The sequence below is a fragment of the Hemiscyllium ocellatum genome, unplaced genomic scaffold (genome assembly GCF_020745735.1).
Source record: "Hemiscyllium ocellatum isolate sHemOce1 unplaced genomic scaffold, sHemOce1.pat.X.cur. scaffold_356_pat_ctg1, whole genome shotgun sequence".
NCBI classification, from domain to species: Eukaryota; Metazoa; Chordata; class Chondrichthyes; order Orectolobiformes; family Hemiscylliidae; genus Hemiscyllium; species Hemiscyllium ocellatum.
The window spans coordinates 317,996-331,808 of record NW_026868476.1 but is presented as its reverse complement, the minus strand read 5'-3'; the positions used below and the strand labels follow the sequence as shown (position 1 = coordinate 331,808).

Sequence of the window (13,813 nt, the reverse complement as noted above, 5' to 3'; positions counted from 1 at the left end):
AGTGCCCGAAGGAAAGATATTCTTCCAACGGAGGCAGGCCACAGAAAGGTAACTCGGCTAATCCTGAGAATGGATGAACTTTCAAATGGGAAGAGGTGAAGGAGATTGAGGTTGAACCCATTGATGTTTAGGAAAATGAGACAGGAATTGAATGTAACTTCCAAGATTCTGAAGGGCGTTGACATGGTAGATGCTGGGAAGTTAGAAAATAGAACAGTACTGCACAGCTATAGACCCTTCAGCCCACCATGGCTGTGCTTGTCCATGGTGCTGTTCTCGACATATACCACCTGCCTGCACATGATCCATATCCCTCTATTCTCTGCCTGTTCATGTTTCTGTGTAAAAGCCACTTCAAACCTTCACACACATTTCTGCTTAGAGGACCGCCCACACTCCTACATCTCATGGTCTTAACTCAAACACCATATCTACATTATAACATTGTGGGTCACTGCTCACAAAACTCCTTAAATATGAGATTATGAGATATTTATAATTACACTGCATTTAATCTACAATAGACAATTTTGTGGCTGGCTCCTTGATATGATGTTATAGAAAAACATCTCATATGTAATTCTGGATTCTATCCGATACAGCCCTGATATCTAGTCGGGATGGAGACCACTGTCACACACAGTTACTGTACTGCCCTTGCTACAAGTGTATTCAGTGTCCTGACCGTAACCATATTGACATTACCATCACTGCCTGGTGCCTACAAATGAATTCCTGCTAAGGGCTGCTGCTGCTTGTTTATTCTCAGCTCCACCCAAATAGATTCCAACATTTCATCTTCAGATCCACGTGACTGTCTCATTAATGCATTAATCTCATCCTTTCTTCACAACTTGCTGGCTTTTTGCCTAGCCTGCCGCGATCCCAAAAACCCTTCAATATTCCCTTCCCAGCGATGGTGATTCTGCAGCTACATCTCCGGAATGACGGTTCCATTACGTCTGTTCACTGTCATTCCATCTGCCTTATGGCGAATGCAGAGAGTCATTCCTCAGTAGTGGGGAGCTGAACAGATGAGAAGAGGTTACAGATTTAGGGAGGCTTACAGGGGCTCGAGGATGCTAGAGTTAAACAGAGTTACATCTGGTCAAGAACGTCAGTGTGACAGAGGGGTTTGGTGATTGGAGGAATTTACAGTGATAGAGGGAGTTGGATTACATTCTGGAGATAGGGATAGGTATGGATGTAGGGAGAGGCAGGCAGACTGAGAGGTAGAGACAGGGGGTGTTTCAGCGAGAAGAGAACCGTGTATACTAACAGAGATATGGAAGGTTGTAATGACTGAAGATGCTTACAGATACAAGAGGGCCTCTAGGTCCTGGAGACTACATAGATAGAAAGGCAAGGGAGAATGCCAGGTTGCTGGGTTGGAGACAGTTACACAGATGGGGAGTGTTGCATAAGCTGAAAGAGTTTCCTGTGGTCGAGAGGGTGGAGGGAAAGATGGTGAAATTTAATTTAATTAGCATCAAAGAATTGGAGAAGGATAAGGAGATTATAGATGGATGTAGAGACTGGATGAGTTGGCACTGAAAGTGAGTCTTATTGGAACTGGACAGTCACAAAGATTGGAGTTGATGATAAGATCAGGAATTCGTCAGGGTCTTAAAGTGATTACACAACAAGGGAACATTAAAGGGGCTCCATAGATTGGGGATGTTGACAGGACTGGAAGAGGTTATACAGAAGGGGACAGCTTTATGAACTGTAGACGTTTATGGAGACAGTGGACAATTTGGAGCAGTTTACAGAGACATGAATGTTTTTAGGACATTACTAAGATACACAGGCTTTAGTTAAGGCAAGCTGGTGAAGCGTAATGGGACTGCAGGACGGTCGAAGGCGCTGGATTTAGGCTCCAGTCTCGACAGGGGCGTGGGTTCGAATCGCACTACTGCAATTGCTACTGATCAACTGCAACGGAGCAGCTTGTTGAAATGCTGTTGTAACGACTGATGTAGTGTTGCTCAGAACAAAATTCGATTTGCTTCCCCGGGAATTAACTGCCGAGTGGGAAAGTGCTAAATTGTCTCTGCTGTCATGATCGTGTTCGCCTCCGGCGTGGAAAATTGCAAGCAGCTCTACTGTTGCTTTCCAAGCATGTTGAGATTTTACTGGAACCGAATGGAGACTGCCATTTCATCGCTGTTGTGAAACAAAGTCCTGCGGTGAGTGGATTCATCGTTATTTGGCTTTCTGGCGAATGGGAAAATCGTTCCGATGAATTTTGATGTCATATGTTATTGAATTTCTCCAATTTCCTTCGTTTCTGTCCCGGAGACCCCTGAAGGGAAAGGTAATCTAATCGAGACTGTGATTGGTGAAATTCACTTTTTGTGGCCCATTCTTATTATGTTCTTTCTTTCTCTCTTTTCAGCATTGTCTGGGAAATGGTGGTGCACTAAGGCTCCAGTATGATTGAAAGACTAGTTTGGAATTGCCCTGTTGTTAGTTGTGAGATTACTTTATTGCTCATGCCCTCGGAGTGTCTCACATTTAGCATTCATGCTCACTGTATCTGAAAATGCATTTACTTTGCCAGTTTTGTTTGTGTTCCGTGTCAAATGCTTTCTGTTCTGCGATTCGTTCAATACATTACGAATTAACAGTTTTTCTGTGGTGACTTGCAGCTGCAAAAACTCCTCAACTGAGGATCTGGGAAAATTTCACAGAGTATGGTCAGTCGGAACAAAAGTAAGGAAGTCCTTCGTTTCTGCAGTGTTTCACAATACTACCTTTGCAGTGAGCAGTCGAACGGACTAAATGATTGTGCCACAGACTGCGACGGCCAGCTCTGCTTAAAATGTTATCCTGTTAAAGCCGGTGTAAGCAACACAACGTAATTGGGCTACACCGCGTTGAAACAGATACTTCGGTGTATCTCGTCCATGCATACCACATAGCCAAAATTAAACAAGTCCCATTAAACAACGAGCGATTGGAAACAGAAAGGTGAAAGGTAGAATGGCTTCAACGTTCAGTGTCGGATATCACTAAGCTGCAGCAGGGCCGGCTGTGTGCTTGTTTCTGTAGCATAGTGATCATCACGTTCACCTTCCGCAAGATAGGTTCCCGCGGTCGAAACTGTTTTGGTCTTCATCTGCAGCCTTTTACATGGACAAGAACGGAGCTTTCTTGCTTGCTTTCCCATCTGCAAACCTGCCTTCGAATTTGCTTGAACAAATCTGCTCTGTCGTGAAATGCAATGCATTTCCATTTGATTACCGTGCAGAGCATTGTAAAGATATTCTACAAACTGCTTCTGACCATGTGCCATTCAGTTTGAGAGTGTAGTTACCGATCCTTCCCCGAACAGCAAGACCGCATTTGCATTCCTTGCTGAGGTGGCCCGGTTCAAAGACAGGGAAGAAGCTGATGCGCTGGTGGCACAGTGCCCCACGGATTCCTCAATTAGTCTGTCTGTCAAATGTACCCCCAAAGTCGTATCTGAATGACCTCATTTGGAAGCTGTCTGTCGTTATTCAAAGTGCGAGAATTGGCACCAGAGGTCCTGAATCATGTTTTGGAGCAGTTCGCACGTTAGTGGCTCATTCAATCAGCAACAGCAATGAAAGAAATTGCACTCTCAGAGGAACCTCTGGACCTGTGCTTTCATAGCGTCGCTAGTATTAAGGTGCGCCCCGAGATCTAAGCCATGTTGGAACTGAAACGGAGGAATCGACAAAGAGGCTGCAGAATAACATCGCACCCTCTGGGTTTCCTTTAAATCACTGATGAGCAGGAAAATGTAAACTGGTAGAGCGAGTGGGAAAGTGAGGCAGTTGCAGCTCTGGTGAAACTCCTTCTTTGTGAGTCACTCAGCAACAAGAGGCGTGAAGGTGACTCAGGCGTGAGAGCTCTTCACATCGAGAACAAAAAGCAATCAAGTGCAGTTAGCACTTCTCCCGGAGTGGGGGTGGGGTGAGATAATTACCTTTTGACTTCAGTTCCTCTGTTCAGAAACTGCCTTTTAAATTGAGGTGAACAGAAACTGCATTTCTAATAAGCACCATGGAATTTAGCAAGATTTTTTGAGTCGCTTCTCGTCGATTCCCACGCAGGTTTCCAACTCAGTTGGTGTCGATGTGGCTCATGTCCAGGTGTGAACATCCTTGCAGCCAATTGCATAAAAGGCAAGGAAAGTGGCACCTCGAACTGGCCCCGAGGTCAGAGCATCCTCACAATGTGATCAGTCGTTCTCGGATTGTAATGCTACCTCCGGTGTTAGGGTGGAGAACATTCTTTGGGACTCTTATTCTACAAAACAGACACAGTGACTGAAACTATGCTGCACGGTATGATGTGGAACACGGCCTGCTCAGCTTTGTGCATTTTCCCTGTAGTCCGGTGTGTTTCATGTTCCGTGTAAACGTGAAAGTTGTCCTGTTTCGAGCAATGGGTGAAATCATTTAGCAAAGTAAGAATCGAAATTGCAGTAATGTCAAGCAGTTCCTGGTTATTTGACGCACTCACAGATACATTGGTAGTTGAAAAGAGTCTGAGAAGATAGCCTCAGCTTACCTTTGATTTTTATCCGGATTGATGGGCTATCATTATCTGCTGCGAAATTGATATTGTAGCCGGGCACATCCACGCAGCAGTGCGAGTCTGAGAGGGATCATGGAACCCTTTTCACTTGACTTTCCATCTGTTGTTATGCAGGAGCTCAATTGGAAGTGAAAGAAAATGGGGAGCTGGTGCAGTTGGTAGTGTGGCCGAGCGGTCTAAGGCGCTGGATTTAGGCTCCAGTCTCGACAGGGGCGTGGGTTCGAATCCCACCACTGCCATTGCTACTGATCGACTGCAACGGTGCAGCTGGTTGATATGCTGTTGCCACCACTGATGTAGTTCTGTCCCGAACAAAATTCGATTTGCTTCCCCGGGTATTAACTGTCGAGTGGGAAAGTGCCAAATTGTCTCTGCTGTCATGATCGTGTTCGCCTCCCGCTACTGTTGCTTTACGTTCCAAGCATGTGGAGATTTTACTGGAACCGAATGGAGACTGCCATTTCATCGCTGTTGTGAAACAAAGTCCTGCGGTGAGTGGATTCATCGTTATTTGGCTTTCTGGCGAATGGGAAAATCGTTCCGATGAATTTTGATGTCATATGTTATTGAATTTCTCCAATTTCCTTCGTTTCTGTCCCGGAGACCCCTGAAGGGAAAGGTAATCTAATCGAGACTGTGATTGGTGAAATTCACTTTTTGTGGCCCATTCTTATTATGTTCTTTCTTTCTCTCTTTTCAGCATTGTCTGGGAAATGGTGGTGCACTAAGGCTCCAGTATGATTGAAAGACTAGTTTGGAATTGCCCTGTTGTTCGTTGTGAGATTGCTTTATTGCTCATGCCCTCGGAGTGTCTCACATTTAGCATTCATGCTCACTGTATCTGAAAATGCATTTACTTTGCCAGTTTTGTTTGTGTTCCGTGTCAAATGCTTTCTGTTTTGCGATTCGTTCAATACATTACGAATTAACAGTTTTTCTGTGGTGACTTGCAGCTGCAAAAACTCCTCAACTGAGGATCTGGGAAAATTTCACAGAGTATGGTCAGTCGGAACAAAAGTAAGGAAGTCCTTCGTTTCTGCAGTGTTTCACAATACTACCTTTGCAGTGAGCAGTCGAACGGACTAAATGATTGTGCCACAGACTGCGACGGCCAGCTCTGCTTAAAATGTTATCCTGTTAAAGCCGGTGTAAGCAACGCAACGTAATTGGGCTACACCGCTTCGGTGTATCTCGTCCATGCATACCACACATCCAAAATTAAACAACTCCAATTAAACAACGAGCGATTGGAAACAGAAAGGTGAAAGGTAGAATGGCTTCAACGTTCAGTGTCGGATATCACTGAGCTGCAGCAGGGGCGGCTGTGGGCTTGTTTCTGTAGCATAGTGATCATCACGTTCACCTTCCGCAAGATAGGTTCCCGCGGTCGAAACTGTTTTGGTCTTCATCTAAAGCCTTTTACATGGACAAGAACGGAGCTTTCTTGCTTGCTTTCCCATCTGCAAACCTGCCTTCGACTTTTCTTGAACAAATCTACTCTGCAGCGAAATGCAATGCATTTCCATTTGATTACTGTGCAGAGCATTGTAAAGATATTCTACAAACTGCTTCTGACCATGTGCCATTCAGTTTGAGAGTGTAGTTACCGATCCTTCCCCGAACAGCAAGACCGCATTTGCATTCCTTGCTGAGGTGGCCCGGTTCAAAGACAGGGAAGAAGCTGATGCGCTGGTGGCACAGTGCCCCACGGATTCCTCAATTAGTCTGTCTGTCAAATGTACCCCCAAAGTCGTATCTGAAAGACCTCATTTGGAAGCTGTCTGTCGTTATTCAAAGTGCGAGAATTGGCACCAGAGGTCCTGAATCATGTTTTGGAGCAGTTCGCACGTTAGTGGCTCATTCAATCAGCAACAGCAATGAAAGAAATTGCACTCTCAGAGGAACCTCTGGACCTGTGCTTTCATAGCGTCGCTAGTATTAAGGTGCGCCCCGAGATCTAAGCCATGTTGGAACTGAAACGGAGGAATCGACAAAGAGGCTGCAGAATAACATCGCACCCTCTGGGTTTCCTTTAAATCACTGATGAGCAGGAAAATGTAAACTGGTAGAGCGAGTGGGAAAGTGAGGCAGTTGCAGCTCTGGTGAAACTCCTTCTTTGTGAGTCACTCAGCAACAAGAGGCGTGAAGGTGACTCAGGCGTGAGAGCTCTTCACATCGAGAACAAAAAGCAATCAAGTGCAGTTAGCACCTCTCCCGGAGTGGGGGTGGGGTGAGATAATTACCTTTTGACTTCAGTTCCTCTGTTCAGAAACTGCCTTTTAAATTGAGGTGAACAGAAACTGCATTTCTAATAAGCACCATGGAATTTAGCAAGATTTTTTGAGTCGCTTCTCGTCGATTCCCACGCAGGTTTCCAACTCAGTTGGTGTCGATGTGGCTCATGTCCAGGTGTGAACATCCTTGCAGCCAATTGCATAAAAGGCAAGGAAAGTGGCACCTCGAACTGGCCCCGAGGTCAGAGCATCCTCACAATGTGATCAGTCGTTCTCGGATTGTAATGCTACCTCCGGTGTTAGGGTGGAGAACATTCTTTGGGACTCTTATTCTACAAAACAGACACAGTGACTGAAACTATGCTGCACGGTATGATGTGGAACACGGCCTGCTCAGCTTTGTGCATTTTCCCTGTAGTCCGGTGTGTTTCATGTTCCGTGTAAACGTGAAAGTTGTCCTGTTGAGGTCAGCATGCTTGGAACGTAAAGCAGTTTGCAATTTTCCACGCGGGAGGCGAACACGATCATGACAGCAGAGACAATTTGGCACTTTCCCACTCGACACTTAATCCCCGGGGAATCACGTTTTTCTCCCATCAACGACCTGTAATTCCATTCTGACTCTGTTGTCCAGGCATTGGCCTGTGATCCCGTTTCGTGACTGTTTTCGTAGCAATATGATCTGATCCCAGCCCCATTTTGCTTACGTCGCAACAATGTGTAACTCAATCCCCACTCTGCTCCCCCAGGAATTACCTGTGAAACATTCTCCACTCTGTTCTACGACTGATGGCCTGTTCAATCATTCTGTTCCCTACCAAGAACCTGCAACCCCATTCCCAATCTGTTGTCTTGGAAACAATCTGCGAACACATCACTCCATATGTTGCCCTAACAGCAGCTTGTATCTTCATCCCTGCTGTTTTCCACGAACAATTGCCTGTGATCTCTTCACGACAGAAGCAAAACCAAGCATCACGTAATTCAAAGACATGGAGATTGGTAGGTAGAGAGAGTGCAAGATGGAGAGTGAGTGAAGGAAAACGGCGGAGGATGTGTAAGACCAGAAGCGAGAGCAAAGACAGCGAAACTCAAACCCAACTCTCAAACCCGGTCCCCTCCACATCCTTGAGAAACAGGACTGGGGTTAAAACTTCGCGAGAAGATTTGTAACTCGGTTGCTCGTTGTTGTGGTTCTGTTGGCCGGGCTGCAATTTTTGTTGCATACGTTTCATCCCCTGTCTATGTGACATCCTCAGTGCTTGGGAGCCTCCTGTGAAGCGCTCCTGTGATGTTTCCTCCGGAATTTATAGTGGTTTGTCTCTGCTACTTCCGGTTGTCAGTTCCAGCTGTCCTTTGCTGTGGTCGGTATATTTGATCCAGGTCGATGTGCTTATTGATTGAATCTGTGGATGAGTGCATTGCCTCTAGGAATTCCCTGGCTGATCTCTGTTTGGCTTGTCCTAGAATAGTAGTGTTGTCCCAGTCGAACTCATGTTGCTTGTCATCTGCGTGTGTAGCTGCTCAGGATAGCTGGTCGTGTCGTTTCATGGCTAATTGGTGTTCATGGATGCGGATCGTTATTTGTCTTCCTGTTTGTCCTGTGTAGTGTTTTGTGCAGTCCTTGCCTGGGAGTTTGTACACTGTGTTGGTTTTGCTCATGCTGGGTATCGGGTTCTTCGTTCTGGTGAGTCGTTGTCTGAGAGTGGCTGTTGGATTGTGTGCTGCTATGAGTCCTCGTGGTCGCGTAATCTGGTTGTCAGTTTTGAAACACTCTTGATGTATGGTAGTGTGGCTAATCATTTGCGTTGTGGCATGTCCTCGTTCCGTTGCCTTTCCCTTAGGCATCTGTTGATGAAATTGCGGGGTTATCCGTTTTTGGTGAAAACATTGTATCAGTGTTATTATTCCTGTTTTTGCAGTCCTGGTGTACTGAAGTGTGTTGTTGCCCTTTTGAAGTGTGTTTTGATGCAACTTATTTTGTGTGTGATGGGGTGGTTGCTTTCATAGTTCAGGACTTGGTCTGTGTGAGTGACTTTCCTGTATACCTTTGTGGTGAATTCTCTGTTCGGTGTTCTCTGTACCATCACGTCTAGGAATGGGAGTTGATTGTCCTTTTCTTCTTCTCTAGTGAATCAGATTCCTGTGAGGATGGAGTTGATGATCGGGTGTGTGTTCTCTATTTCTGTGTTTTTAATGATTACAAAGGTGCAATCCACATATCTGACCCAGAGTTGAATTTGTGGTTAGACAGTTTGTTCTAACCTTTGCATTACCGCTTCTGCTATGAGTCCAGAGATGGGTGAGCCCATTGGTGTACCGTTCATATATTTGGTTGTTGAATATGAAGCGTGTTGTGAGGCACTGGCCTAGTAGTTTAACTATGCCATCCGTGTGAAAGATTCAACGCCCTGTTGTCTGTTCTGTATGTCCAGCAGGTTGGCTATTGTTTCTCTGGCTAGGTTTTGTCGATAGAAGTGAACAATGCCGTTACATCGAATGAGACCATAGTTTCTTCCTTGTCTATATGGATATTTCTGATGATGTCCAAGAATTCCAGCGTTGACTGTATAGAGTGTCTGGATCCGCTGATCAGGTGTTTTTATTTCTGTTGCAGTTCTTTAGCCAGTTTGTGTGATGGTGTCCCTGGTAGTGATACTCTGGGTCTGAGTGGGATGTCTGATTTGTGCACTTTATGTAGTTCATAAAATCTGGGGGTGTTGTTGCTTTCAGGTTTCATTCTTTGTAGGTCAAACCTGGTTATCCCTTGACAGTTTTTCCTTTGACAGTTGAAGGCTGGTTATTTTCAGGCCCTGCAGAAGGGTCACTCTTTCAAATTTTGATGTGCTGTTTCGTTGAGGTCTCTATCCAATCCCCTGCGAAAGAAGATATAAGTGACATTGTCAGCTCAGGAAAGAAATTCACGAAAGAAAGTCTGAGAACCTTAGAGGAGAACAGATTAATTGAGCAGAAGCCAAACTCAGGGAAAAAGATTCCCCAGAACGTTCTGTCTCAAAGGTTTCCAGTGTTCAGGCACAACCGGAGAAGAGAGACTGACAGCCAGTGAGCTCCTCGACCTTTGGGCCACGTGTTCTAATTTATAATGTGTTGCTTGAAACAGGATAGAGAGTGGGTCCAGGTGACAAACTAATGAGTTCTCTAGCTTCCTTCCTCCACACTTCCTCGCTTCCTGGATTCAAAACCATATGCAACAAATTCAGAATTTACATACTTTCCACTGTTTTGTTTCCAATTGTTTATGTCCTTTATTTTCTTTCAGTTGGAAGCTGGCTCCGGCACACACTTTATTTCTCTTCTCCGGGCTTAACGGCTCTGATATTCCATTGCTCCTGTGGTCCACCCTAACTTAGAACTTTCTTTTTTGCTTGATACAAACCACTTATTGTTAAAGCCTGATCAATGTCTAGCATTCCCAGATCTATTGAAACCATCTGGACGTCTCTCTCTCTCTCTCACTCTGCACCCCCTCTCCCTCCACCTACCCGCCTCGGCCTCTGAGTTTCTGATTATTTTCCAGCGTTTTCAGGTAATCAAGGTGTGGATTTAAGATCAAGTAACTCGAAATGAAATCTGCAGGTGATAACAACCTGTGTATCTAAACTGAGGCAAAATGCAACTTGACACAACAAACATTGCAGAACACACAGTTTGGGCACTTAGTTAGCATATTAGACCATAACATATAGGAGCAGATATTAGTCCATTCAGACCATCAAGTCGTCTATACATTTCAATCTTGCATGATACGTTTCCTCACCTCATTCTCCCGCTTCTCCTCGTATCCCTTGATTCTCAAGGACCTATCTATCTATCTCAGTCTTATACATACTCATCGGCCTGGCCTCCACGGCCTTCTGTGGCAATGAATTCCATAATCTCACCACTCGTTTGATGAAGACTTTTATCCTTATCTCTGTCCTATTTGGTCTTCGCTTAACTCTAAGTCTATGCCCTCAGGTCCGAGTATCTCCAACTAATGGAAACATTTTCCCAACATCCACTCTGCCCAGGACATTCAGTATTCTGCACTTTTCAGTTAGATGCCTGTTCATCTCTCCAAACTCCACCGAGAATAGAATCACATTAACCAAACAGTAAAACAGCAACTAATGAAGTTAGAAGACCACATCCAGACCACAAGCAAAACTAATACAATTTACGAAATAACGTGCAAGAACTGTAACAAACAATATATTGGACAACAGGCACAAAAGTAGCGCGACGATACATGAACACCAACTATCCACAAAACGATATGACCTTCTCACTAGTATCCTTACAGATGAGGAAGGATACCACATCGACTGGAACAACACATCCATCTTAGGACAAGACAAACAGACGCAATCGGGAATTCCAAGAAGCTTGGAATTGCAGCCAGAACACTATCAACAAACAAATCGCGTTATACCCCATCTACCACCCCCTGAGGAAAATAACAAGAAATGACATCACAACAGGAAATAACATCACCAACCCAAAGAAACCCAAACATATAAATAGAAAACAGGAATCATGTTCAGTGATTCGCCTGAGGCCCACTGAAGATTTACCAACAGAGTGACGAAACTTCTGAAATGAACCTCCCAGCTCAAGCGTGCGAACCTAACTCCACATCCATGCCTCAGTCCTGAGAACATTCTCATGAACAGCCTCTGAACACGATAAAAGTGCAGTGGATTCCTCCTGAGATATGGGACACAAGACTATCGAAAATAGTCCAATTGTAAGAATGTAGAATCTGTTTGTTTAGATATGAGAAATTGTGAGGAAACAAGTCACCAGCGGGTGTAGTTTGCAAGCCCACTCACAGCAACTATGATGTGAAATAAAACATATGAGAAAAAAAATTGTGTGTGATAAATAAAGGATGGCAATAATCTTCAGTGATCTTAATTTTACTCGCCCAGTCTCGGCTCTTTTGTAAAAAAAAAGTTCAGAGAACATTAAATGATGCATCAAATATGTCCCATCGAACAAAACGAAACTTATCATGGTCTTCGATTAATTTACAGATTCCTTAGTTCCAGTGATTTCCTGGAAAACCATCTCATTGCAAAAATTAGAGAAGGGTATGGATCTTTTTGCCAGAAAATAATAAATCAGTTGCTCATCTTTGTTTCATGCGTAAGAACATCCAGATTATTCTGCAACACATTTTATTGCAGTTTCTCTCGATTTTAATAGTTTTCGGACTTTGACTCTTCCTACCGAATTCATGGCCTCACATACCCGACAGGAAACTGCATCTGTCATTTTTTTTTCCTTACCCAGACGACCTACATACAGTATAGCGCATTGCAGATTCCCCAACCTCATCACAAGATGTCCTGCAATCTATTGTGCCTCATCAGCAAAACTGGACAAATTTCACTCTGCCACTTCATCAGGTCGTTAATACAGAGAAAGATCATTGAAGCCATATGCCTGACATTACTGCATTTCACGATTTACATTTTACAACTTTAAAAATTACACATGATTCGGTGGCGTGTGTTCAGTAAATAATGGACAGTCAAAAGGCATTTATTACACAACACCATGAACTCTTAACTTGTTCAACGACGTTTTATTATTTGGCCCCATATTGAGTCTCTGCTAGAAATAGAAATAGAGTTCATCTATCTGCTTCCTTGATAAAATCCTCATCTCACGTCAGCAAAAAATCTCTGGCAAATTGCCAAAGTGTGATTTTCCTTTCAACGAAAGATGTTGACTGAGTTTACAATCATCTTTTCTAAACTATCTGTTTTACTTCCGTTACAATGGTCGCCAGCATTTTCAAATTCACAGAAATGGCATTGGTGCAGATGGAAGCCATTTGGGCCATCCCGTCAGCGTCAACGTTCAATGAGATCCTGGCTGATTTGTTTAATCCTCAACTCTGAAAATGTGTTGCTGGTTAAATCACAGCAGGTTAGGCAGCATCCAAGGAACAGGAAATCCGACGTTTCGGGCCAGAGCCCTTCATCAGGAATGAAGAGAGTGTGCCAGACAGGCTAAGATAAAAGGTAGGGAGGAGGGACTTGGGGGAGGGGCGATGGAGATGTGATAGGTGGAAGGAGGTCAAGGTGAGGGTGATAGGCCGGAGTGGGGTAGGGGCGGAGAGGTCAGGAAGAAGATTGCAGGTTAGGAGGGCGGTGCTGAGTTGAGGGAACCGACTGAGACAATGTGGGGGGAGGGGAAATGAGGAAACTGGAGAAATCTGAGTTCATTCCTTGTGGTTGGAGGATTCCCAGGCGGAAGATGAGGCGCTCTTCCTCCAACAGTCGTGTTGTTATGTTCTGCCGATGGAGGAGTCCAAGGACCTGCATGTCCTCGGTGGAGTGGGAGGGACAGTTAAAGTGTTGAGCCACGGGGTGATTGGGTTGGTTGGTCCGGGCATCCCAGAGGTGTTCCCTGAAGCGTTCAGCAAGTAGGCGGCCCGTCTCCCCAATATAGAGGAGGCCACATCGGGTGCAGCGGATGCAATAGATGATGTGTGTGGAGGTGCAGGTGAATTTGTGGCGGATAAGGAAGGATCCCTTGGGACCTTGGAGAGAAGTAAGGGAGGAGGTGTGGGCGCAAGTTTTACATTTCCTGCGGTTGCAGGGGAAGGTGCTGGGAGTGGAGGTTGGGTTGGTGGGGGGTGTGGACCTGACGAGGGAGTCATGAAGGGAGTGGTCTTTGCGGAATGCTGATAGGGGAGGGGAGGGAAATATATCCCTGCTGGTGGGGTCCGTTTGGAGGTGGACCTCCAAACCTGCACCTGCACCTCCACCTCCACACACATCATCTATTGCATCCGCTGCACCCGATGTGGCCTCCGCTATATTGGGGAGACGGGCTGCCTACTTGCGGAACGCTTCAGGGAACACCTCTGGGACGCCCGGACTAACTAACCCAACCACCCCGTGGCTCAACACTTTAACTCTCCCTCCCACTCCACCGAGGACATGCAGGTCCTTGGACTCCTCCATCGGCAGAACATAACAACACGACGGCTGGAG

At 45.2% G+C, this 13,813-nt stretch overlaps 1 non-coding gene across 1 annotated transcript; it reads left to right on the top strand.

Moving 5' to 3' along the window:
* Positions 1–4,726: 4,726 nt before the first annotated feature.
* Positions 4,727–4,808, top strand: trnal-uag (transfer RNA leucine (anticodon UAG)). The gene has a single exon. It is a non-coding gene; the product is annotated as a tRNA-Leu (tRNA).
* The last annotated feature ends 9,005 nt before the right edge of the window (positions 4,809–13,813 follow it).